We start from the raw sequence: 27,537 nt of genomic DNA on the forward strand, positions 1-27,537 counted from the left end.
TTAATAGATTACTGTATTGCACAGGAGGCTGCTGAGGGGAGAACGGCTCATAATAATGGTCAGAACGAAGCAAATGGAATGGCAAATACATGGAAACCATGTGTTTTATGTATTTGATGCCATTCCACTTATTTTGCTCCAGCTATTACCACGAGCCTGTTCTCCCCAATTAAGGTGCCACCAACCTCCTATGCTGTACTGTATTGTATACATTCACTGAGGACTTAATAGCTCACGTTGGTTAGTGCCTGCACAATACTGCATGTCAAGATGCATGTAACAATAGCAATGATGGCGGCATGGGAATCCCATCAACAAACAGTAGGAAAAAGGGGCAGTGGAACAGAACGTATATCCGTCTCCATGTTGTCCAGCTTCCTGTGATGACCTGCCTTGGTTCCACATCCAGAAATACCATGTAGCAGAGGGATGGAGGTGCTGATCATGGAGAGGGAAAAATAAGCATTCATGTGAAAAACTTCCAAAGCCATCTGGTTTCAGTTACCCTACAGTTCGTTCAGCACTTCTGCTTAACTTTTTACATTTATTTAAGTAATTTATGAGGGGTTTTGGAGAATGTTTTGTATATCATATAAAATAAAATAAAATGAATGACAACTTCCATATCTTAGGCCTATAGCTCATCCATATTTTGAAGCCGAGGAGCATCCTCAAGGTACCTTCTTATTCTTTGGAACTTTTTTCAGCTAACTTTGACTTTTCTCTCAAATACGAGCTCTCTGTAAGAGGAAGCATTGTCACAGTCGGTTTCTTCCTTTAGAAATAGAAATTGGCCTGATATTCTCATGATGTAAGACCTCAGTAATGTTGCCCTGCATGCTGATGCAACCTTCAGCTGTTTAACTCTCACCAACTACTGCCAAACCCACTCAAAGATGTGATTTACTGTATAAACTCTGGTACAGTAGTTTAGTGCCTGTCTGGAAAGAGTGGAAGTGTGCAGAGATATACTGTTACAGTTTATTCTGATCCCATTTATGCAGTGTTCTTCAATCATGTTCCTGAAGACCCACTGCCAGGTGAGCAGACCGTTGACCCAGCCCCATACTAATGAATCTGAGTCAGTTAATCAGGGGGTCAGTTGACATCAGGTGTGTTAGTGCTGGGCTAGAGCAAAATCCTGCACACACTGTGGGTCTTTCAACCCATGATTGAAGACCACTGCACTAATGAGTAGAGTTTGTGTAGAAGATTTGTATCATGCAGAATCTTTTGTAATTTTTTGGTCATATTGCTGACATACATATTGACAATACTTTCAGGCGTTGTGCGTAGGAGTAGGGGCTAGTGTACATTTGGAACTGGACAAATGTTTTAGAGAGAGGCCCTCAAGTGAGCAAAGTGAGCTACAGATGGCAATAGCATTCTCTGGTGGATGAAAATCTGCTAATGTGCCATGATCATGACAGAGCAGGGATCAGGGACTTATAGAGAGAGGAGACGATTATGATTCACCACCAGGGACTACCAAATGCTAGGGAATGTTCAGCCATGAGCTCTGTTGCACAATTATATATATATATATATATATATATATATATATATATATATATATTTATCTCCACTTGATTATAGCATTTAGATATCTGTTTTTTTTTAAATCAAATGACAGTCACACAATTTAAACTATTGGTTATAGACTTAGAAATGATCTATATATTTAAAAGTAACAGTAATTAACAGTTACAGTTTATAAACTCCTTATAAACCGCCTTGTAAATTATTGCAGTCAATCTCCAGCAGAGTGCTCTCAGAGACAGACACAGATTCACAGAGTCTCTGGTCACCTACTGTACAGTATGCTAAAGTAAATTAACTTCACTTGTCAGTTGCACAAGATTAGAGGGAATTGACGCAATCATCTTCCAAGCCAGGAGTTAATCTGTGGCTGTTAGGCCTGAAATAGATATACTGTTGGAAGTCACTCCCTGTGCCTGGTGTTGGCTCAATGCCTCCGAGCTGTATCAGGGGTTGGTGCTTGATGGCACCTGTAGTAGGCCAGCCATCCTGATTACTGGAGGTACCATACACAAATAGTACAGCCGATTAAGGCATGGACATCAAATCCAGCATTGAAAATCACCAACTACCATGATTTGGAACAGGGCCGGATTAAAAAATCACGGGCCCCAGAGCTTTTCATTTTTTATATACATGTACGGTGCATTCGGAAAGTATTCAGACCCTTTGACTTTTTCCACATTTTGTTACGTCACAGCTTTAAATAGATTAAATAGAAAAAAATCCTCAGCAATCTACACAAAATAACCCCATAATGACTAAGTGAAAACACATTTTTATACATTTTTGCAAATGTGCAAAACAAAAAAAACAGAAATACCTCAATTGTGTAAGTATTCAGACCCTTTGCTATGAGACTCGAAATTGAGCTCAGGTGCATCCTGTTTCCATTGATCATCCTTCAATTGATTGCACATAATTTGGAAAGGTACACACACACCTGTCTATATAAGGTCCCAGAATTGACAGTGCATGTCAGAGCAAAGACCAAGACATGAGGTCGAAGGAATTGTCCGTGGAGGGCTGAGACAGAATTGTGTCAAGGCACAGAGCTCGGGAAGGGTACCAAAAAATATCAGCAGCATTGAAGGTCCCCAAGAACACAGTGGCTTCCACCATTCTAAGGATCGGACCCATTTTTTTCTATTTCTGCATAAAATGACATACCCAAATTTAACTGCCTGTAGCTCAGGACCTGAAGCAAGGACATGCATATTCTTGAACCATTTGAAAGGAAACACTTTGAATTTTGTGGTAATGTGAAATTAATGTAGGAGAATATAACACAAAAGATCTGGTAAAAGATAATAAAACAAAATAACATGTGTTTTCTATTAAAAAAAATTGTTCCATGATATTTGAAATTGAAGAGAAAGGAATTTGTGTAATTGTAGATTCTGACCACCAGGTGGTAGCAGGGTTGTGCAACGTTTCAGACTGATCCAGAGAAGTATTACATTCCTACACTTTAGTCTGCCAGGAGTTTGCCCAAATGTGACGAATTGGTCACTTGATATATTTTCAAGTGCATAAGTATAGAGAACACACAAAAATGCTATGGTAATGAAAAATGTAAGTTTACACACATCCAGGAATGTCATACATGATGGATAATTAGCTTCCCTGCAGAAAAAACACTTATCTTCACATGTCTAGGGGTGGGTGTGGGGCCAGAGACAGCAGGGGTTCAAACTGTAGAACCCAGTTCCTACATTTGAAAATAAAAATTGATTTATCAAACAAAACTATTCTTCATTTAATCTCTGGGACCCTCAGGATGACAAATCAGAGCAAGATTACTGAACGTAAGTACATTATTTACCCTCAGAGGTGAATGTATCAAACAAGTTGACGTGATAAAAGTTTTTTGTTGTTGTGCACTCTCCTCAAACAATAGCGTAGTATCTTTTTACTGTAATAGCAACTGTAAATTGGACACATTAGCGCACTTTAGCAACAACCGTCCCGGTTTATGGACACCGATCCCATAGAGGTTAAATGGAAGAAGTTTGGAACCACCAAGACTCTTCATATAGCTGGCCACCCTGCCAAACTGAACAATCAGGGGAGAAGGGCCTTGGTCAGGGAGGTGACCAAGAACCCGATGGTCACTCTGACAGAGCTTCAGAGTTCCTCTGTGGAGATGGGAGAACCTTCCAGAAGGACAACCATCTCTGCAGCACTCCACTAATCAGGCCTTTATGGTAAAGGGGCCAGACTGAAGCCACTCCTCAGTAAAATGCAGATGACAGTCCGCTTGGAGTTTGCCAAAAGGCACCTAAAAGACTCTCAGACTGTGAGAAACAAGATTCTCTGGTCTGATGAAACCAAGATTGAACTGTTTGGCCTGAATTCCAAGCGTCTCGTCCGGAGGAAACCTGGAACCATCCCGAAGGTGAAGGGTGTGGAGATATTTTTCAGCAGCAGGGACTGGGAGACTAGTCAGGATCGAGGGAAAGATGAACAGAGCAAAGTACAGAGAGATGCTTGATGAAAATCTGCTCCAGAGCGCTCAGGACCTCAGACTGGGGAAAGGTTCACCTTCCAACAGGACAATGACGCTAAGCACACAGCCAAGTCAACGTAGGAGTGGCTTCGGGACAAGTCTCTTAATGTCATTGAGTGGCCCAGCCAGAGCCTGGACTTGAACCTGATCAAACATCTCTGGAGAGACCTGAAAATAGTTGTGCAGCGACTAAAAATGGGAGAATCGCCCCAAATACAGGTTTGCCAAGCTTGTAGCGTCATACCCAAGAAGACTCGAGCCTGTAATCGCTGCCAAAGGTGCTTCAACAAAGTACTGAGTAGAGGTACTGAATACTTATGTAAATGTGATTTTTCAGTTTTGTATTTTTTAAACATTTGCTAAAATTGTAATAAAAAACTGTTTTTACTTTGTCATTATGGGGTATTGTGTGTAGATTGACGAGGGAAAATCTATTTAATCCATTTTAGAACAGGGCTGTAAAATAACAACGTTTGGAAAAAGTCAAGGGGTCTGAATATAGGCTACTGTAGGCTACTAAATAACATGTCCAATGGTGCACTGACTCACCTAATAACAAAGATTAAGTCATAGGCTCCTCACAGTGATGGCTGATGCCCTCATCGTGGCAATAGCCTTTCTAAAGATGAGCTACTTTGAAAAACAGTGCTGTTAAAAATTGGGAGTTGTTGAGAAAATAAAATGTTCTGTTGGTTCTAGAGACAGATTAGTCTTCTCTTTTCAGCTTTAAACATTTGCTTTCTAAACTGTACGGTTTTCTTGAGAACAACCATAGAAATATAATCCATAGATGGCAGTCAGGACTGGCAGCCATTGTTAGCATACCCATACAATTAACAGTGAAATTGCCATGGTATTTTTTGCTCAGAAAACTTAAGGGGGCAAATAAAACCACCCGTGGGCCAAATTCGGCTCACGGGCCACCAGTTGGGGAACACTGATATATACTGTATATACTGTATAATACAGTTGCAGTCGGAAGTTTACATACACCTTAACCAAATACATTTACACTCAGTTTTTCACAATTCCTGACATTTGATCCTTGTAAGAATTCCCTGTCTTAGGTCAGTTAGGATCCCCACTGTATTTCAAGAATGTGAAATGTCAGAATAATAGTAGAGAGATGTCACGCCCTGGCCATGGAGAGGCTTTAATTCTCTATTTAGTTTAGGCCTGGGTGTGACTAGGGTGGGCATTCTATGTTCTTTTTTCTATGTTTTCTGTATTGTTAGGTACCTTACAGAACTGTTCATTTTCCTCTTTGTTATTTTTTGTTCTAGTGTTCTGATTTGAATAAAATATCATGAACACGTCTCACGCTGCGCCTTGGTCCAGTCTTTCACAGGAAGAGGATTGTTACAGAACTACCCACCACCAAAGGACCAAGCAGCGTGGCCAGGAGAGGCAGCCCCAATATTTTTGGGGGGAGGGGGCACACGGGACGGTCGGCGGAGCTGAGGATGGAACCAGAGCCAGTCAGGGTGAAATTGGAGGTGAGCGAAGGAAGCAAAGCAGAGACAGTGAAGGAGTTGATGGGGAGATTGGAGGAGAGAGTAATGAGAGAGTTGCTGTGTTGGTGCATGAGGCACGACATCCGCCCGACGGAGCATGTCCTCGATTTGATTTCACCTGAGTCAGCTCTCCATACTCGTCCTGAGGTGCGTTGTAGCCGTCTGGTGAAGACTGTGCGAGCCCCACACACCAGGCCTCCTGTGCGCCTCCCCAGCCCTGCACGTCTTGTGCCAGCTTGGCGTAACAGATCTCCAGTACGCGTTCTTAGTCCGGTGCGCTTCATTCCAGCTCCCCGCATCTGCCGGGCTAGGGTGAGGATCCAGCCAGGACGGATGGTGCCAGCCCTGCTCTTGGGTCCAGTGCGTCTCCTCGGGCCAGGATATCCCATGCCGGCTCTAGGCACGGTTTCCCCAGTTCGCCAGGAGATCCCAGTGCGGCCTGTTCCAGCTCCCCGCACGTGCCGGGCTAGAGTGGGCATTAAGCCTGGAAGAGTGGTGTCAAGGCTACGCACCAGCTCTCCAGTGCTCGCCCACAGCCCGGTCTATCCTGTGCCTCCTCCACGGACCAGGCCTTCAGTAGGTCTCCCCAGCCTGGTGAGTCCTGTGCCTGTAGCCTGTCCGGAGCTGCCAGAGTCGCCCTCCTGTTCGGAGCTGCCAGAGTCGACCCTCCTGTCCGGAGCTGCCATAGTCGCCCTCCTGTCCGGAGCTGCCAGAGTCACCCTCCTGTCCGGAGCTGCCAGAGTCTCCCTCCTGTCCGGGGCCCGCCGCGAGGGTCCCCGTTCCAGAGGCACCACCTAAGGGGGCCAAGCCAAAGGTCTCCGTCCCGCACCAGAGCCGCCACCGTAAAGAGGGCCCACACTGGACCCTCCCCTTGAGAGTCAGGTTTTGCGGCCTGAGTCCGCACCTTTGGGGGGGGGCCATAGAGAGGCTTTTATTCTCTATTTTGGTTAGGCCAGGCTGTGACTAGGCATTCTATGTTATTTTTTTCTATGTTTTCTGTATTGTTAGGTTCTTTACAGAACTGTTTGTTTCCTCATTGTTATTTTTTGTTCCAGTTCTGATTTTAATAAAATATCATGAACACGTCTCACGCTGCGCCTTGGTCCAGTCATTCACAGGAAGAGGATCGTTACAAGATAATTATTTATTTCAGCTTTTATTTCCTTCATCACATTCCCAGTGGGTCAGAAGTTTACATACACTCAATCAGTATTTGGTAGCATTGCATTTAAATTGTTTAACTTGGGTCAAACGTTTCGGGTAGCCTACCACAAGTTTCTCACAATATGTTGGGTGAATTTTGGCCCACTCCTCCTGACAGAGCTGGTGTAACTGAGTCAGGTTTGTATGCCTCCTTGCTCGCACATGTTTTTTCAGTTCTGCCCACAAATTTTCTATAGGATTGAGGTCAGGGCTTTGTGATGGCCACTCTAATACCTTGACTTTGTTGTCCTTTTTTGCCACAACTTTGGAAGTATGCTTGGGGTCATTGTCCATTTGGAAGACCCATTTGCAACCAAGCTATAACTGATGTCTTCAGATGTTGCTTCAATATATCCACATCATTTTTCTTCCTCATGATGCCATGTATTTTGTGAAGTGCACCAGCCCCTCCTGCAGCAAAGCACCCCCACAACATGATGCTGCCACCCCCGTGCTCCATGGTTGGGATGGTGTTCTTCGTCTTGCAAGCCTCCACCTTTTTCCTCCAAACATAACGATGGTCATTATGGCCAGTTCTAATTTTGTTTCATCAGACCAGAGGACATTTCTCCAAAAATGATGATATTTGTCCCCATGTGCAGTTGCAAACCGTAGTCTGGCTATTTTATGTCGGTTTTGGAGCTGTGGCTTCTTCCTTGCTGAGCGACCTATCAGGTCATGTCGATATAGGACTTGTTTTACTGTGGATATAGATACTTTTGTACCTGTTTCCTCCAGCATCTTCACAAGGTCCTTTGCTGTTGCTATGGGATTGATTTGCACTTTTCGCATCAAAGTACATTCCTCTCTAGGAGATAGAACTCATCTCCTTCCTGAGCGGTATGACGGCTGCGTGGTCCCATTGTGTTTATACTTGCGTATTATTGTTTGTACAGATGAACGTGGTACCTTCAGGCGTTTGAAAATTGCGCCGAAGGATGAACCAGGCTTGTGGAGGTCTACCATTTTCTCTTGGCTGATTTATTTTGATTTTCCCATGATGTCAAGCAAAGAGGCACTGAGTTTGAAGGTAGGTGTAACGCACTGGGCGTAGTGGGTGCGGATTCAGACACAGGAGGCAGAAGATACAGAGTAGCGCTTTATTACACACCGGGGAAAATGTACTCACCAAGAAACTGGGCGCACATATACAATTGCCCAAAACCAGGACCGCAACAGTCCGGAGGGAAAATCCAAAACAACCAGCACTACCACACAAAATAACCAGTGGGGAACTAAACAAGCCCGCACAAAGAGCAGGCGGGCCCACCAGCAGCTTAAATAGCCCAACTAAACCTAAACAAAAAACAGGTGTTACTAATCAGACAAAAACAACAGAAAAGGGATTGGTGGCAGCTAGTAGGCCGGTGACGACCACCGAGCACCACTCAAACAGGAAGAGGGGCCACCTTCCGTAGGAGTCGTGACAGTAGGCCTTGAAATACACCCACAGGTACACCTCCAATTGACTCAATTGATGTCAATTAGCCTATCAGAAGCTTCTAAAGCCATGGCATTTTTCTGGAATTTTCCAAGCTGTTTAAAGGCACAGTTAACTTAGTGTATGTAAACTTCTGATGCACTGGAATTGTGATGAGTGAATTGTAAGTTAAATAATTTGTCTGTAAACAATTGTTGAAAAAATTACTTGTGCCATGCACAAAGTAGATGTCCTAACCGACTTGCCAAAACTATAGATTGTTAACAAGAAATTTGTGGAGTGGTTGAAAAACGAGTTTTAATGACTCCAACCTAAGTATATGTAAACTTCTGACTTCAACTGTACATCATACATACACTGAGTGTTCAAAGCACCTTCCGAATATTGAGTTGTACATTGTTTGCCCTCAGAACTGCCCCAATTCATCGGGCATGGACTCTAGAAGGTGCTGGAAACGTTTCACATTAATGCTGCTCCATGTTGAGTCCAATTCTTCCCACAGTTGTGTGAAGTGGACTATTCTTGATACACCCGGGAAACTGTTGAGTGTGAAAAGGCACTTCAATCCTTGGTCTTGCCCATTCACCCTCTGAATGGCACACATTCACAACCGATGTCTCAATTGTCTCAAGGTTTAATAATCCTTCTTTAGCCTCTCCTTCCCTTCATCTACACTGATTGAAGTGGATTTAACAGGTGACATCAATAAGGGATCCTAGTTTTCACCTGGAATCATCTGCTCAGTTTATTCCATGGAAATAGCATGTTTGTAATGTTTTTTACACTCACTGTTATATTTTTGATGTATTAGTTTAGCATTTTGTTTTATCTTTAGCTGCCCCTTGGGCCTCCCACGGGCCTGGATTAATCTGGCCCTGATTAGGAATATGATCCTTGCAGGGAACCTATGGAAAAAATAATTGCGTTATTTAGTCATTATTGGAATATGTCGTTTACAGTGTGCACTTTTATTTACCTATCCAATGTGTAGACCTGATTCAGTTGATCATACCTCCGATGCTCATTGTGTCACTAGTTTCTAACGCCCTCTATTTAGAACCAGGGCAAATGCAGAGGATACACTGTAGCTCCACCCACACCGTGTCGAATGGATTAAGGTCCTCTCCTGATCTGCGAAGTGTGTCGGCGAGTCACAGTCCTGTGAGTAATTTTCTTGGGATTTAAAGAAAAATAACTTCGGACATTGTCATTTGAAATATAATCCTCGCTGCGTTTAGTTTAATTCATGTGATGTTTTGTCATTAGATGGGTTGCCAATATAACCAGAAACCACACATTTGCGTATTATTTGAAGTTTGAATCTGCAATAACTTCAAAGAGGGGACAAGTATTGGTGTAGCCTAATCTCACAAGAACATAGCTGTGACAGACAGGAACCTGTTTTATACGTTTTGCTTTGGAGAAGATACACGGTCGTGGAGGGAAGGTGAGTGTTGACATTGTGCGCAGGTTAACGGATTACGTTTCATATAATCCGATCGCTGTCACATAGTCTATTGACCTGTGTGAAGTGCCTTGTTTCCCTGCTATCATTTCATGAGACGCAATGAGACCATGATGACCAGAAAGTTGTATTTATTTTGGCTAACTGGGTAGATAAAATATACATCCTGTATAATGTATATAAAACATGTTAATTGGCACAGGTAAAGTAGCTCACAGTGGCTGACCAGACCTGGACAGTTTAAATATGATTTTTGTTCTCTATCACATCACCATCATCATACCTTACTGTATTATTTCTCACTGTAGCCTACAATTCCTGGTCAACCCTTACATTAAGTTGCACTGATACCTAGTTAAATAGAAATTGAATTCACTTGCGTAATGACCAAATAACTACACAGTAACTGTACTAGTGACCAATGCAGAAAGTACTTGGCCACTTGCTTCAATTCTAGTTGAATTAGTTGTTTTATACACTGTGTCTGCAATTACAGTGTAGTACTAGCTGAGTAATTAGACAATACTATATATGTTACAGATTGCAGAAGGGCAACTTTATGCAAACTATTTCCCAACTCATATCTCATATATCTCATATATTGATCTATAACCAGAGTTAAATTCAAGGCCAAATGAAGAAATGGCTCATAGTTACATTTGGGTCCTCTGCCATATATGACTGGGCCAGCAAAGACATCTCTGGGCTGCTATTATCTGTTTGTCTAGCTTGGGCCTGTCATAGAGATTATGATTTCTGAGAGAAGATCAACATTTGTGAATGCACACATTTCGCTTTGTGTTTTAATACAATTAATATTGAGGCCTGTTTTGACATTTTGACAGGTTATTATTTGTATTTATTGAACCTTTATTTAACTAGGAAAGTCAGTTAAGAACAAATTCTTATTTACAATGACGGCCTACCCCAGGCCAAACCCTAACCCGGACGACGCTAGGCCAGTTGTGTGCCGCCCTATAGGACTCCCAATCACGGCCGGTTGTGATACAGCCTGAGATGCAGTGCCTTGGACCGCTGCGCCATTCGGGAGCCCGTAGACTGACTGAAATATTTTCACCAGGTGTTGGCCAACCAGGTTGTGATATGGATCTCTTCCTATCTTTGTCCTGTACCAGATCCGTCAATAGTTTTAGAGAGAAGGTTGGGATGGGCTCTAGTAATCACAGCAACAAATCGCACCAGGGCCGTTGTAACATCTCAGTCATAAGCAACTCTAGGATCTCCATTTTAATTAATTGGGTTAATTAAGTTGACTTTTTTTTTTTGCCTTTGAGAATCTGGTCGAGAGACTATACTTTTAGAGAAAAGGGTTCCAACAGGGTTCTTTGGTTGTCCCCATATGAGAGGTTCCATGGAGAACCCTTTTGGTTCCAGGTTGAAACATTTTGGGTTCCATGTAAAACCCTCTGTGGAAAAGGTTCTACATGGAGCCCCAAAAGGTTCTACATGGAGCCCCAAAAGGTTCTACCTGGAACCAATATGGTTCTACCTGGAACCAAAAATAGTTCTTCAAAGGGTTCTCCTATGGGGACAGCCAAATAACCCTTTAGGTTCTAGATAGCACCGTTTTTTCTAAGAGTGTCGAGCCAGTGCTTTTGTAACAACACTTTCCAGTCTGTATCTTACCCTGCCTTTCCCAACCTACGTCATCATGAGGTTATTATCTGTCAGGTCTGAATCATCATTAATGAAATAATGATTTGGCCTCAATGTGGCAGACTCTGCATGAATGATCAAATTAATGCCAAGAGGTTACACAGCGTTGCTACTAAGGGACATCTCAATCAGCTTTAAGCCACATCCACCCACTACCTGATAATGTCAGGTACATAACACAGTGCCAGCAAAGTCTATTTCTGGCACCAGCAACCTCAGCGATGATTGATTTCACATGTAGTATGAGTCATATCTGAACCTATGGTTTGAATGAGGGCAGTGTTAGTAAATGTTCAATGTCTTCCCACCCCTTTGATGAGTAGCTATGATGAGAACATTGCTCTAATGAAAACCCTATTGTGGGGAGGTGAACACACTGAATGAGAGATCCAGGAATGAATAACTCATGTAATATATTTTTCATGAGGGAATGAATGAATGATGAGGGAGCCTGGAGATAAGTAACACTGACCAATATAAAGAGCTAATTATATATATATCCATGGCAGAGACTCAGTGGATTATTCTATGAATAACCATGAGCTGATGATTCTAATGACAACGGTAACTTTGACATGTGCTCTCATCTGAGAAGCCAATTCTAGAACAATGCTATCGTCTGAGAGGATGGTTCTAGAACAGATTTGGCAAGGAAGTGAGACACAGGGAGAGAAACCTAGAGAAGTCTTCTCAGGTTGTTGTGGGCAGCCTCTCAAATAATCTAAACAGATTCACTCTCCTTGTCTCCTCTTCTTTACCTGCATGCTGGACAGAAGAAAACAAGTCCCTCTGCTGTAAGGATTTTACTTGGCTTGTCATACTTCTCATACTAGTGCAGATGGAGACGAGGAAGCCACTTTAGATGACTAAGATGCAGCCATGTTGGTAGGTAGCATCAAGGAAAGCAGAATAAAAAAGGAGACAAGGAGAGGAAGCCACTTTAGATTATTGAGATGTAGCAGTGTTGGTTGGTAGCTTCAAAGAAAGCAGACTCAAACAGGAGATGAGCAGAGGAAGCAACTTGAGATGATTGAGATGGAGTGTGGTAGATCTTTTGACCAGGGAAGCCAGACTCAGAGGAAAGACATAATGACACCCCAACAGGAAGGAAGTCCTGTCTCTTCAGTTCAGTCCCTCTGGCTATGGACAGATAACCACAAACAGCTGAGAGGAGACTGTTGATGAAAGATGTCACAAGACATTTAGGGGCCAGTCAGTTGGGTGGCTCTTCTGCATGGTTATTACAAGTTGCTAGGGGGACGCGTTAAAACAACGGGTGTTGAAGACACTCCGGTCAGCAAACAGACAACCAGACTGATTTCTCCATCTCTCACAGGTGGAACTAGACAGTGCCGTCTGATAGAGTGTGTTGACAGACATTTGCAGTGGATTATGGAATTGTTGTATCTTTTTCCATGGAAAAATAGAGAAACCAACATTGCACAGCATCCCCACACCTGCGACTGTTTCTCTAGTTTTTAACAATTTATACAATTTAGGACTAATTCCCAAAGGGGACTACACCCTTCTCTAATATTTGATTTGCCAGTTGTTTTGTAATACACACCACCCTGTCTCTTGTCTTGTTTCAGGTTGTTTTGCTTTTCTCTGTTTGCCCCTGGGACACTTGTTCCTCAGCTACAGTACGGCGGCAGTTATGAAACTCCCTGCAGCGATCCTTTAAAGGCCTCTGAAGTCTTACTACCTGGGATATTTTCCTGCCCAGGGTAAATTTTATTCCAAAAAGCTCTGTTATAGATATTTCTCCAGTTAACTGCATCAACCATTGGCAGTATTGTATGTTAAACCCCAAGGAGTGCTTGAAGAATTCACTGACGAGTAGGTAAACCACACATTACCCTCCATATTATTGGCGAATGTGCAATCATTGGAAAACAAACTGGATGATCTACGATTAAGACTATCCTACCAACTGGACATTAAAAACTGTAATATCTTATGTTTCACCGAGACGTGGCTAAACGAGGAATCGAAATCTCCGTGCATCGGCAGAACAGAGCAGCTATGTCTGGTAAGACGAGGGGCGGGGTTGTGTGTCTATTTGTCAATAACTGCTGGTGCGCGATGTCTATTATTAAAGAAGTCTCAAGGTATTGTTCGCCTGAGAGTTCTCATCTATAGTATTCGTAGCCGTCTATTTACCACCACAAATCGATGCTGGCACTAAGACTGCACTCAACAAGCTGTATAAGGCCATGCGCAAACAAGAAAATCCTCATCCAGAAGCGGCACTCCTAGTGGCTGGGGACTTTAATGGTGGCCTTTTTACCTAATTTCTACCAGCATGTCACATGTTCAACCAGAGGGGGAAAAAATTATAGACCACCTTTACTCCACACACAGAGACGCATACAAAGCTCTCCATCGTTATCCATTTGGAAAATCTGACATAATTCTATCCTCCTGATTCCTACTTACAAGCAAAAGCAGGATTTACCAGTGACTCGCTCAATATGGAAATGGTCAGATGACGTGGATGTTACGCTACAGGACTGTTTTGCTAGCACAGACTGGAATACGTTCCGGGATTCACCCAACAGCATTAAGGAGTATACCACCTCAGTCACCGGCTTCATCAATAAGTGCATCGACGACATTGTCCCCACAGTGACCGTATGTACATTTCCCAACCAGAAGCCATGCATTACAGGCAACATCCATACTGAGCAAATTGATAAAGCTGCCGTTTTCAATGAGCAGGACACTAATCCAGACGCTTATAAGAAATCCCGCTATGCCCTCAGACAAACCATCAAACAGGCAAAATGTCAATATATTACTAAGACTGAATCCTACTACACCAGCTCTGACACTTGTCGGATGTGGCAGAGCTTGAAAAATATTACGAACTACAAAGGGAAACCCAGCCGCGAGCTGCCCAGTGACGCGAGCCTACCAGATGAGCTAAATGCTTTTTATGCTTGCTTCGAGGCAAGCAACACTGAAGCATGCATGAGAACACAAGCTGTTCCAGTCGACTGTGTGATCTCGCTATCCGTAGCCAATGTGAGCAAGACCTTTTAAACAGGTCAACATTCGCAAAGCTGCGGGGCCAGACGGATTACCAGGACGTGTACTCAAAGCATGTGTGGACCAACTGGCAAGTGTCTTCACTGACATTCAACCTCTCCCTGACCGAGTCTGTAATACCTACATGTTTCAAACAGATCACCATAGTCCCTGTGCTAAAGAAAACAAAGGTAACCTGCCTAAATGATTACCGCCCCGTAGCACTCACGTCGGTAGCCATGAAGTGCTTTGAAAGAATGGTCATGGCTCACATCAACACCATCATGCCGGAAACCCGAGACAAAGGAGGGGTGCGCGCTTAGTACAGGAGGGGTGTGTGCTTAGTCCCCTCCTGTACTCCCTGTTCACCCACGACTGTGTGGCCAAGCACGCCGCTCAACACCATCATTAAGTTTGCTGACGACAAAACAATGGTAGACCTGATCACAGACAACGATGAGACAGACTATAGGTAGGAGGTCAGAGACATGGCAGTGTGGTGCCAGGACAACAACCTTTCCCTCAATGTGAGCAAGATGTAGGAGCTGATCGTGGACTATAGCAAAAGGAGGGCTGAACATCGATGGGGTTGAAGTGGAGCGGGTCAAGAGTTTCAAGTTCCTTAGTGTCCAGATCACCAACAAACTATCATGGTCCTAAAACATCAAGAGAGTTGTGAAGAGCGCACGACAACACCTTTTCCCCCTCAGGAGACTGAAAATATTTGTCATGGGTCCCCAGATCCTCAAAAAGTTTGAAAGCTGTACCATCGAGAGCATCGCCACTTGCATCACCACTTGGTATGGCAACTGCTTGGCATCTGACATTTAGGCGCTACAGAGGATAGTGCGTACAGCCCAGTACATCACTGGGGCCAAGCATCCTGACATCCAGGATTTACCTCGACTAACCTGACTTGCTACCGGTACCCCCTGTATATTGGCCAAAGCATTTGCTACGGTAGACCATTCCATTATTGTGGGCCGACTAATGAGTATTGGTGTCTCTGCGGGGTCTTTGGCCTGGTTTGCTAACTACTTCTCTCAAAGAGTGCAGTGTTTAAAGTCAGAAAGTCTGCTGTCTCAGCCACTGCCTGCCACCAAGGGAGTACCCCAAGGCTCGATCCTAGGCCCCACGCTCTTCTCAATTTACATCAACAACATAGCTCAGGCAGTAGGAAGCTCTCTCATCCATTTATTTAGAGATGATACAGTCTTATACTCAGCTGGCCCCTCCCCGGATGTTGTGTTAAATCCTCTACAACAAAGCTTTCTTGGTGTCCAACAAGCTTTCTCCACCCTTAACCTTGTTCTGAACACCTCCAAAACATAGGCCATGTGGTTTGGTAAGAAGATTGTCCCTCTTCCCACAGGTGTTATTACTACCTCTGAGGGTTTAGAGCTTGAGGTAGACACCTCATACAAGTACTTGGGAGTATGGCTAGACAGTGCACTGTCCTTCTCTCAGCACGTATCAAAGCTGCAGGCTAAAGTAAAATCTAGACTTGGTTTCCTCTATTGTAATCGTTCCTCTTTCACCCCAGCTGCCAAACTAACCCTGATTCAGATGACCATCCTACCCATGCTAGATTATGGAGACATAATGTATAGATTGGCAGGTAAGGTGCTCTCGAGCGGCTAGATGTTCTTTACCATTCGGCCATCAGATTTGTCACCAATGCTCCTTATAGGACACATCACTGCACTATACTCCTCTGTAAACTGTGCATCTCTGTATACCCGTCGCAAGACACACTGGTTGATGCTTATGTTTAAAATCCTCTTAGGCCTCACTCCCCCTATCTGAGATATTTACTGCAGCCCTCATCCTCCTCATACAACACCCGTTCTGCCAGTCACATTATGTTAAAGCTCCCCAAAGCACACACATCCCTGGGTTGCTCCTCTTTTCAGTTCGCTACAGCTAGTGACTGGAACGAGCTCCAACAAACACTCGAACTGGACAGTTTTATCTCAATCTCTTCATTCAAAGACTCAATCATGGACACTCTTACTGACAGTTGTGGTTGCTTTGTGTGATGTATTGTTGTCTCTACCTTCTTGCCCTTTGTGCTGTTGTCTGTGCCCAATAATGTGTGTACCATGTTTTGTATTGCTACCATGCTGTGTTGTCATGTGTTGCTGCCTTGCTATTTTGTTGTCTTAGGTCTTTCTTTATGTAGTGTTGTGTTGTCTTCCTTGTTGTGATGTGTGTTTTGTCCGATATTTATATTGTATTTATTTTTTAAATCCCTGGCCCCCGTCCCTGCAGGAGGCCTTTTGGTAGGCTGTCGTTGTAAAAAATAATTTGTTCTTAACTGACTTGCCTAGTTAAATTAAAGTCATATAAAATAAATATAGCTTCATTATTGTTATGTCATTTTTCTTGTTACTTTTTGATGTGATTTAGATGTTTAGTAAATATTTTCTTAACTCTATTTCTTGAACAGCATTGTTAGTTAAGGGCTAGTAAGTACGTATTTCACTGTCAGGTCTGCACCTTTTGTATTCGGCGCATATTACAAATAACATTTGATTTGAACTTATTAAGAGAATATTGAGATAAATAATTATCGGTCTGACTTTGTCTCTGGCAGTTTGATTTATTGAAAGGTATGAGTGTTTTTTAAACTTCATTCCTTTTGCAGCTAGCTGCTGGCTTCATCTGTCCTCCACTTGTCTGTTTGAAACCTATTCAAAAGAAAAATAAAGACCTTTCCTTTTGTGTTCAACTATTCATTTGAATGGAACAGCCTAACAGGGATAAACATTTAACCTGTCATCAGATTTCTTGTTCTGAAAAGGCAGAGTGTGTCAATAGGGGGATGGGTGACCTGACCTGGGTAAAATATTTCCCTTGTGATGGAGGGCTGGGCGTCCCTGCATAACCCTCTCCTGGGGGCCAGTCCAGGGTGTGGACTCTGGCAGGGTGCCCACGGCTCAGCTCGCCCAGCATGGTGAGCTGCTCTAGGCTAGGTCTCTATGATTTAAAGTTTACAACGTACTGTAGGTGTACAGGGCGAGAGTAAATTTGGAGTAATCAAGGTGAGATACAGTGACACATTCAGTACAGCCTTGCACACTGCTTTTACACTGCTTCTACTACTGTTTATTATCTATGCATAGTCACTTTACAAATTACCTCGACTAACCTGTACCCGCGCACATTGACTCGAATGTTCACAACGTACTGTAGGTGCACAGGTCGAGAGAACATTTTGAGTAATCAAGGTGACAGACAGTGACAAATTCAATACTGCCTTGCACACTCTTGCCTACATCTAGCTGATATAGGGTTGCAAACGAGAGCTTCTATTGGACAAATTCAGGCACACTATACAGTGCATTTGGAAAGTATTCAGACCCCTTGACTGTTCCTACATTTTGTTACATTACATCTTTATTCTAAAATGGATTAAATTGTTTTTTCCCTCTCTTTAATCTACACACAATAGCACATAATGACAAAGCAAAAACAGTTTTTTAGAAATGTTTGTCAGGTTGGATGGGAACGTCAGTTATTTTCAGGTCTCTCCGGAGATGTCACTCAGGAACACTCAGAGACTTGTCCCAAAACCACTCCTGCGTTGTCTTGACTGTGTGCTTAGGGTCGGTGTCCTGTTGGAAGGTGAACCTTAGTCCTGTCTGAGGTCCTGAGTGCACTGGAGCAGGACCTCATCAAGCATTTATCTGTACTTCGCTCCGTTCATCTTTCCCTCAATCCTGACTAGTCTCCCAGTCCCTGCCGCTGAAAAACATCCTACAGCATGATGCTGCCACCACCATGCTTCACCATAGGGAAGGTGCAAGGTTTCTTCCAGACGTGACGCTTGGCATTCAGGCCAAACAGTTCAATCCTGATTTCATCAGACCAAAGTATCCTTTAGGTGCCTCTTGGCAAACTCCAAGCAGGTTGTCATGTGCCTTTTACTGACAAATGACTTCCGTTGTGCCGCTCTACCATAAAGGCCTGATTGGTGGAGTGCTGCAGAGCTGGTTGTCCATCTGAAAGGTTCTCCCATCTCCACAGAAGAGCTATGGAGCTCTGTCAGAGTGACCATCGGTTCTTGGTCCCATCCCTGACAAAGGCCGTTCTCTTCTGATTGCTCAGTTTGGCCGGGCAGCCAGCTCCAGGAAGAGTCTGTCTGTCCCAGATCTGTTACTCGACACTATCCAGTGTTGGAGCTCTACGGACAATTCCTTCGACCTCATGGCTTGGTTTTTGCTCTGACTTGTGTTGTCAACTGTGGAACCTTATATAGGCAGACGTGTGCCTTTCCCAATCATGTCCAGTTAATTGAATTTACCACAGGTGGGCTCCAATCAAGTTGTAGAAACATCTCAATTTCGAGTCTCATAGCAAAGGGTCTGAATTAGTGATGCACCGATATGACATTTTTGGTCGATACCGATTTCTGATATTTTCATTGCCAAATTAAACCAATACCGATAACCAATATTAAACGTTCTTGCAGCCTTTTTTTGCATTCTAGTACAATAAAAACGCTAACACAACACATGGACGCGTGGTCTAAGGCACTGCATCTCAGTGCAAGAGGCGTCACTACAGTCTCTTGTTCGAATCCAGGCTGTATCACATCCAGACGTGATTGGGAGTCCAATAGGGTGGCGCACAATTGGCCCAGCTTCGTCCCGGATTTTGCCTGGGTAAGCCATCATTGTAAATAAGAATTTGTTCTTAACTGACTTGCCTAGTTAAATAATGGTTACACACGCGCGCACATACACACACACACCACTGACCAAAAAGTAATTTTGTTGGCATTTACGTATGTCCCCATTACCAGAAAAACATAATCAAAACCTATTTCTTTCACTTACTTGCTGTGCTGTTTCATTGTTCATTTGTTCAGTCTTTTCATTCTCAATCAGGATTTCTATGGAACGCCATTTGGGTCTTTGCGTGTCAAAAAATATATAACACTATAACACCATTTGACACCAATTACACAAACACAAGATATATACACTGCTCAAAAAAATAAAGGGAACACAAAAATAACACATCCTAGATCTGAATGAATGAAATATTCTTATTAAATACTTTTTTCTTTACATAGTTGAATGTGCTGACAACAAAATCACACAAAAATTAGCAATGGAAATCAAATGTATCAACCCATGGAGGTCTGGATTTGGAGTCACACTCAAAATTAAAGTGGAAAACCAAACTCCAGACTGATCCAACTTTGATGTAATGTCCTTAAAACAAGTCAAAATGAGGCTCAGTAGTGTGTGTGGCCTCCACGTGCCTGTATGACCTCCCTACAACGCCTGGGCATGCTCCTGATGAGGTGGCGGATGGTCTCCTGAGGGATCTCCTCCCAGACCTGGACTAAAGCATCCGCCAACTCCTGGACAGTCTGTGGTGCAACGTGGCGTTGGTGGATGGAGCGAGACATGATGTCCCAGATGTGCTCAATTGGATTCAGGTCTGGGGAACAGGCGGGCCAGTCCATAGCATCAATGCCTTCCTCTTGCAGGAACTGCTGACACACTCCAGCCACATGAGGTCTAGCATTGTCTTGCATTAGGAGAAACCCAGGGCCAACCGAACCAGCATATGGTCTCACAAGGGGTCTGAGGATCTCATCTCGGTACCTAATGGCAATCAGGCTACCCCTGGCGAGCACATGGAGGGTTGTGTGGCCCCCCAAAGAAATGCCACCCCACACCATGACTGACCCATGCTGGAGGATGTTGCAGGCAGCAGAAAGTTCTCCACGGCGTCTCCAGACTCTGTCACATCTGTCACGTGCTCAGTGTGAACCTGCTTTCATCTGTGAAGAGCACAGGGTGCCAGTGGCGAATTTGCCAATCTTGGTGTTCTCTGGCAAATGCCAAACGTCCTGCACGGTGTTGTGCTGTAAGCACAACCCCCACCTGTGGACGTCGGGCCCTCATACCATCCTCATGGAGTCTGTTTCTGACCGTTTGAGCAGACACATGCACATTTGTGGCCTGCTGGAGGTCATTTTTGCAGGGCTCTGGCAGTGCTCCTCCTGCTCCTCCTTGCACAAATGCGGAGGTAGCGGTCCTGCTGCTGGGTTGTTGCCCTCCTACGGCCTCCTCCACGTCTCCTGATGTACTGGCCTGTCTCCTGGTAGCGCCTCCATGCTCTGGACACTACGCTGACAGACACAGCAAACCTTCTTGCCACAGCTCGCATTGATGTGTCATCCTGGATGAGCTGCACTACCTGAGCCACTTGTGTGGGTTGTAGACTCCGTCTCATGCTACCACTAGAGTGAAAGCACCGCCAGCATTCAAAAGTGACCAAAACATCAGCCAGGAAGCATAGGAACTGAGAAGTGGTTTGTGGTCACCACCTTTAGAACCACTCCTTTATTGGGGGTGTCTTGCTAATTGCCTATAATTTCCACCTGTTGTCTATTATTATGATTTCAACGAAGTGTGATTGACTTGGAGTTACATTGTGTTGTTTAAGTGTTCCCTTTATTTTTTTGAGCAGTGTATATAACATTATTTGACGTGTCAAATAAGCTTGTTGACCAATCAGGACCTGAATATGACTGCACGCCACATAATAATTGAACGTGTTCATACATTTTTTACGTAGTTATTACATATGCCATAATTGAATAGATAATGCTAAACGAGGTTGCAATGTTGTTATATAAAATCAACAGAAGACAATAATTGTTTAATTTGCAAAAATCTGTTGAAATCACACTGGATGTATAATACTTTAGAATTGCACTGGGGGCATATTGCGGGACTCTGAAACAACCGTGAATTGAGACACATTTATTGTCAACCTATTTGTATTGAACACTATTCCTGAGGAAAAACAATACTGCGTGGATGTTTTGGAGTCTGGTACCTCTGAGGAGGACGTTGGGGAAAAATATCTTCATTATTGAGTAGACTGAAACCCCATTTCATTGATCCCCAATCCTTAGGTAAGCTGTACAGAGCAATATGAATGTCAATACACAAAATAGGCTGACTGGGGAGGTGATTTCACAGTCACAGTCCCGCGATAAGAGCTACGATGCTAAAATTTGCGTGAACTCTTCACAGTTGTGTTCTGTGGGTGTCACCGAGTAGACTGATATCCCATTTCATTGCTTCACATTCCAACCTTGTTTAACATTATCCACCAATTCTAACCTTCTGCATCACTGTGTAACTCCGGTAGGGCAACATCTGAAAAATAGCGCACTTGGTAGTGTGTACCGGTGCTCGACCAGTCGGCGAAAGCCAACATCACTCACGACAGAGAACTGTTGATTGTCAAGGGCAATGAATTCCATTAGAGTTGTCTCACTGAATTTTATTACTCTTTCAAATGACTGCTCAACTTGTTTACTGCTCGATCCACACAGCAGATATTGTGGGCTGGGTTAGAAATGCTGTGTTGCATGTGTAGTGCAACATTTACAATGTCGTCATTACGTCATATACAGTGGGGCAAAAAAGTATTTAGTCAGCCACCAATTGTGCAAGTTCTCCCACTTAAAAAGATGAGAGAGGCCTGTAATTTTCATCATAGGTACACTTCAACTATGACAGACAAAATGAGAAAAAAAAATCCAGACAATCACATTGTAGGATTTTTTTATGAATTTATTTGCAAATTATGGTGGAAAATAAGTATTTGGTCAAAAACAAAAGTTTATCTCAATACTTTGTTATATACCCTTTGTTGGCAATGACAGAGGTAAAACGTTTTCTGTAAGTCTTCACAAGGTTTTCACACACTGTTGCTGGTATTTTGGCCCATTCCTCCATGCAGATCTCCTCTAGAGCAGTGATGCTGGGGCACCGTCCTAGGATACCACCTTTCCAACAAGTTAGTTTGTCAAATTTCTGCCCTGCTAGAGCTTCTCCGGTCAACAAGTGTTGTTATTGTGAAGTGGAAACGTCTAGGAGCAACAACGGCTCAGCTGCGAAGTGGTAGGCCACACAAGCTCATAGAATGGAAACGCCAGGTGCTGAAGCGAGTAGCGCGTAAAAATAAATACTCACTAATGACTTTCAAACTGCCTCTGGAAGCAATGTCAGCACAATAACTCTTGGCCGAGCAGCCGCACACAAGCCTAAGATCACCATGCGCAATGCTAAGCATCGGCTGGAGAGCTGTAAAGCTCGCCACTATTGAATCAAATCAAATCAAATCAAATGTATTTATATAGCCCTTCGTACATCAGCTGATATCTCAAAGTGCTGTACAGAAACCCAGCCTAAAACTCCAAACAGCAAGCAATGCAGGTGTAGAAGCACGGTGGCTAGGAAAAACTCCCTAGAAAGGCCAAAACCTAGGAAGAAACCTATAGAGGAACCAGGCTATGTGGGGTGGCCAGTCCTCTTCTGGCTGTGCCGGGTGGAGATTATAACAGAACATGGCCAAGATGTTCAAATGTTCATAAATGACCAGCATGGTCGAATAATAATAAGGTAGAACAGTTGAAACTGGAGCAGCAGCACGGTCAGGTGGACTGGGGACAGCAAGGAGTCATCATGTCAGGTAGTCCTGGGGCATGGTCCTAGGGCTCAGGTCCTCCGAGAGAGAGAAAGAAAGAAAGAAAGAGAGAATTAGAGAGAGCATGTGTGGGGTGGCCAGTCCTCTTCTGGCTGTGCCGGGTGGAGATTATAACAGAACATGGCCAAGATGTTCAAATGTTCATAAATGACCAGCATGGTCGAATAATAATAAGGCAGAACAGTTGAAACTGGAGCAGCAGCACGGCCAGGTGGACTGGGGACAGCAAGGAGTCATCATGTCAGGTAGTCCTGGGGCATGGTCCTAGGGCTCAGGTCCTCCGAGAGAGAGAAAGAAAGAAAGAGAGAATTAGAGAGAGCATGTGTGGGGTGGCCAGTCCTCTTCTGGCTGTGCCGGGTGGAGATTATAACAGAACATGGCCAAGATGTTCAAATGTTCATAAATGACCTGCATGGTCGAATAATAATAAGGCAGAACAGTTGAAACTGGAGCAGCAGCACGGCCAGGTGGACTGGGGACAGCAAGGAGTCATCATGTCAGGTAGTCCTGGGGCATGGTCCTAGGGCTCAGGTCCTCCGAGAGAGAGAAAGAAAGAGAGAAGGAGAGAATTAGAGAACGCACACTTAGATTCACACAGGACACCAAATAGGACAGGAGAAGTACTCCAGATATAACAAACTGACCCTAGCCCCCCGACACATAAACTACTGCAGCATAAATACTGGAGGCTGAGACAGGAGGGGTCAGGAGACACTGTGGCCCCATCCGAGGACACCCCCGGACAGGGCCAAACAGGAAGGATATAACCCCACTCACTTTGCCAAAGCACAGCCCCCACACCACTAGAGGGATATCTTCAACCACCAACTTACCATCCTGAGACAAGGCTGAGTATAGCCCACAAAGATCTCCGCCATGGCACAACCCAAGGGGGGGCGCCAACCCTTGGAAGGCTACGAACTTGGAAGAACAGAATTGTCTAGAATGTAATTGTATATTGCAGGGTTAAGATTTCCCTTCACTGGAACTAAGTGGTCTAGGATTAGTGGAAACGCGTTCTTTCGAGTGATGAAACACACTTCACCATCTGGCAGTCTGACAGACAAATCTGGGTTTGGCGGATGTCAGGAGAATATTACCTTCCCAAATGCATAGTGCCAACTGTACAGTTTGGTGGAAGAGGAATAAAGTTTTTCATGGTTCGGGCTAGACCACTTAGTTCCAGTGAAGGGAAATCTTAACCCTGCAATATACAATTACATTCTAGACAATTCTGTTCTTCCAAGTTTGTAGCAACAGTTTGAGGAAGGCCCTTTCCTGATTCAGCATTACAATGCCCCTGTGCACAAAGCGAGATCCATACAGAAATTGTTTGTCGAGATCCGTGTGGAAGAACTTGACTGACCTGCACAGAGCCCTGACCTCAACCCCATCGAAACATTTGGGATGAATTGGAAAGCCAACTGTAAGCCTGGCCTAATCACCCAACATCATTGTCCGACCTCACTAATGCTCTTGTGGCTGAGCGGAATGAGATTTTACGACAAGCATGTGTCCACATACTTTTGGTAATGTACACTAAACAAAAATATGTGTTGGTCCCATGTTTCATGAGCTGAAATAAAAGATCCCAGAAATGTGCACAAAAAGCTTATTTCTCTAAAATGTTTACATACCTGTTAGTGAGCATTTCTCCTTTACCAAGATAATCCATCCACCTAACAGGTGTGGCATATCACAAAGCTGGTTAAACAGCATGATAATTACACAGGTGCACCTTGTGCTGGGGGCAATAAAAGGCCACACTAAAATGTGTGTTTTTGTCACACAACACAATGCCAAAGATGTTACAAGTTTTGAGGGAGCATCAATTGGCATGCTGACTCCAAAAATGTCCAACAGAGCTACTGGCAGGGAATTGATTGTCCATTTCTCTATCATTAGCCACCTTCAACATCGTTTTAGAGAATTTGGCAGTACGTCCAACTGGCCTCAAAACCGCAAACCATGTGTATGGCATCGTGTGGGCAAGCGGTTTGCTGATGTAAACATTGTGAACAGAGTGCTCCATGGTTGCGGTGGGGTTATGATATGGGCAGGCATAAGCTACGGACAAGAACACAATTGCATTTTATCGAATAGCAATTTGAATGCACAAAAATTGCCGCAATGAGATCCTGAGGCTCATAGTGAGGCCCTTTTTCTTAAGGTGTCTGTACAGATACAGATACCTTATCTGGCACAGTCATGGGAATACAGATGCATATCTGTATTCCCAGTCATGTGAAATCCATAGATTAGGGCCTAATGCATTTATTTCAGTTGACTAATTTCCTCCTGTGAACTGTAACTTAGTAAAATCTTTGAAATTGTTGCATGTTGCATTTTATATTTTTGTTCAATATAGTTAGTATATGTTTATCTCTGTTTTGTTCTGTTTGCTACCGCTTAAGATGTGTTTTTCAACAAACTCGGTGGAATGAATACACCCCAGATCACACGCAAACACAGTTCACTTTCATAGCAGCCACATACAAACAGGATAATAATTTTACTCATTGTGTAATTCCTTCTCACATCTACACGCTTTCCTCCTCTGTCCCTTCGCTTGTAGACTTCAGTGTACAACAAACACATCAGCTGTCTGTGACCAGGTGAAAAAAACTTTCGAAGCCAAACCTTCATATCATAACCGCTAACCGCTATACACAGCCTACATTGTTGTCTCTATATTAGCTAACTTCATAGTCAACTTAGCCACTAGAACTAACTCGTTAGTAAACCCGCTACAATCATGCAGTACAGTGTACAGTCAGCAAACAGTTTAGCAGTTACACCTGTGGACCCCAGTGGCAATAATGAATTGAACCAAAAGCTTACCTTGACTTGGAAGGGTTCCAGTGTTGGATAGCCATAGCCAGCTAGCTAACATAGCATCCCTCTCTGCCGTATTTTGAGTAGGCTAAACTAGCTAGCTGCATTCACTAGCTAAGTGAAAGTGAAAAGAAAAATACATGTATCTCTCGCTCTCTTGCTTCTCCTTCATTTTTCAATTAATTAATTTGTTCAAAACTGTTCAACTATTGTCTTTCTCTCTCTTAGTCAACTACTCACAACATTTTATGCACTGCAGTGCTAGCTAGCTGTAGCTTATGCTTTCAGTACTAGATTCATTCTCTGATCCTTTGATTGGGTGGACATCATGTCAATTCATGCTGTAAGAGCTCTGATGGGTTGGACGATGTCCCCCGGAAGTTGTCATAATTACTGTAAATTTATGGAATGGGTGATATCCATGAGCTTCCTAGGTTTTGTATTGAAGCCAATGTACCAAGATGAGGACGGAAACGAGCTGTCCTCCGGCTAAACCATGGCGCTACCCTACAAAGTGCTGTTAAGGCTACTGTAGACTGTTACAAAACAGTGTGTTTTAATCAATTATTTGGTGACGTGAATATATTTAGTATAGTTTTATATAAAAAGGATTGCTTTTTTAATGTTTCACTATTTTTATTTTTATGAAATTCACTGAGGAGAATGCTCCTCCACATTCTCATCTGAAGAGCCTCCACTGGTTTATATGGTCATTACTCAATAAAGCATCAATCTTATTTCTTGAATAAACCCTATTCCAGGACCAGGCTAGATCTGTGAAAGGCTGATAGGGAGCTCATTCCAGCGTCATGGAAACAGTGGACCTGGCACAGTAGCTTTACACAAAACACAGCTGAGCTGAGGAAACCAGATAATACAGCTGGAGCTGCCAGCCACTCACGTTTTCAATCTCATTCTCTCTATCTCTCCGTTCTGAGAATCGGTCAGTCTGTTAGGTGATAAAGTACAGGGGGAAATTCACTGCTCTCTTTGTCTGGGAAGATTAACCAGGAAATGGGCTCCTGTCACTGTTCTATGTCTTCATCTGACAGCCATTCACTGAGAGAACACTGACGCTCATCCGAACCGCTGGTGTGATTAAAAAGACCAATAAATATTTTCGTGCTTATCTCGTTTAGGTTGGCATGGTAGCATTGATTTGGTAAATCAACAGAGTGGAGGAGATAGTGGAAGTGTAGCTTTGGCAATGATTGATACCGTATGTTCTCGTGTAAAATTGATTTTCAGCTTGAGGTAGGGAAAAACTAAGGGGATGTGGCTGACAGGCAAACTGATATATAATTTCCAAATTTGTTTGCATTAAGGTTAGGTTAATATTAGGGTTAAGGTAAGAGTCAGTAGGTAAGGGTCAGCTGTCAATAAAATATCACATTTACATAAGTATTCAGACCCTTTCCTCAGTACTTTGTTGAAGCACCTTTGGCAGCGATTACAGCCTTGCGTCTTCTTGAGTATGACACTACAAGTTTGGCGCACCTGTATTTGGGGAGTTTCTCCCATTCTTCTCTGCAGATCCTCTCAAGCTCTGTCAGATTGGATGGGGAGTGTTGCTGCACAGCCATTTTAAGGTCTCTCCAGAGATGTTCGATCAGGTTCAAGTTCGGTCTCTGGCTAGGGCAATCAAGGACATTCAGAGATTTGTCCCGAAGCCTCTCTTGCGTTGTCTTGGTTGTGTGCTTAGGGTTGTTGTCCTGTTGGAAGGTGAACCTTCGCCCCAGTCTGAGGTCCTGAGCACAATGGAGCAGGTTTTCATCAAGGATCTCTGTGAACGGAGCAA

At 43.6% G+C, this 27,537-nt stretch overlaps 1 protein-coding gene and 1 pseudogene across 2 annotated transcripts in view; both read left to right on the forward strand.

Annotated features, from left to right (window-relative positions):
- The first annotated feature begins 5,511 nt into the window (after positions 1-5,511).
- On the forward strand, positions 5,512-6,408 carry LOC149979147 (uncharacterized; annotated as a pseudogene).
- A 2,890-nt stretch (positions 6,409-9,298) lies between these two features.
- The window catches only part of LOC110537442 (glycerophosphodiester phosphodiesterase 2), a 69,154-nt gene continuing 50,915 nt past the window's right edge, over positions 9,299-27,537 (forward strand). The window contains exon 1 of one of the 2 annotated variants that reach the window (XM_021623495.3): positions 9,299-9,653. The gene's annotated coding sequence lies outside the window, so the exon portion shown is untranslated. The remainder of the gene's footprint in view (positions 9,654-27,537) is intronic. The other variant, XM_036937394.2, reaches the window with a different exon arrangement.

The sequence above is a fragment of the Oncorhynchus mykiss genome, chromosome 12 (genome assembly GCF_057628025.1).
Source record: "Oncorhynchus mykiss isolate SJ-2025 chromosome 12, ASM5762802v1, whole genome shotgun sequence".
Lineage (NCBI taxonomy): Eukaryota > Metazoa > Chordata > Actinopteri > Salmoniformes > Salmonidae > Oncorhynchus > Oncorhynchus mykiss.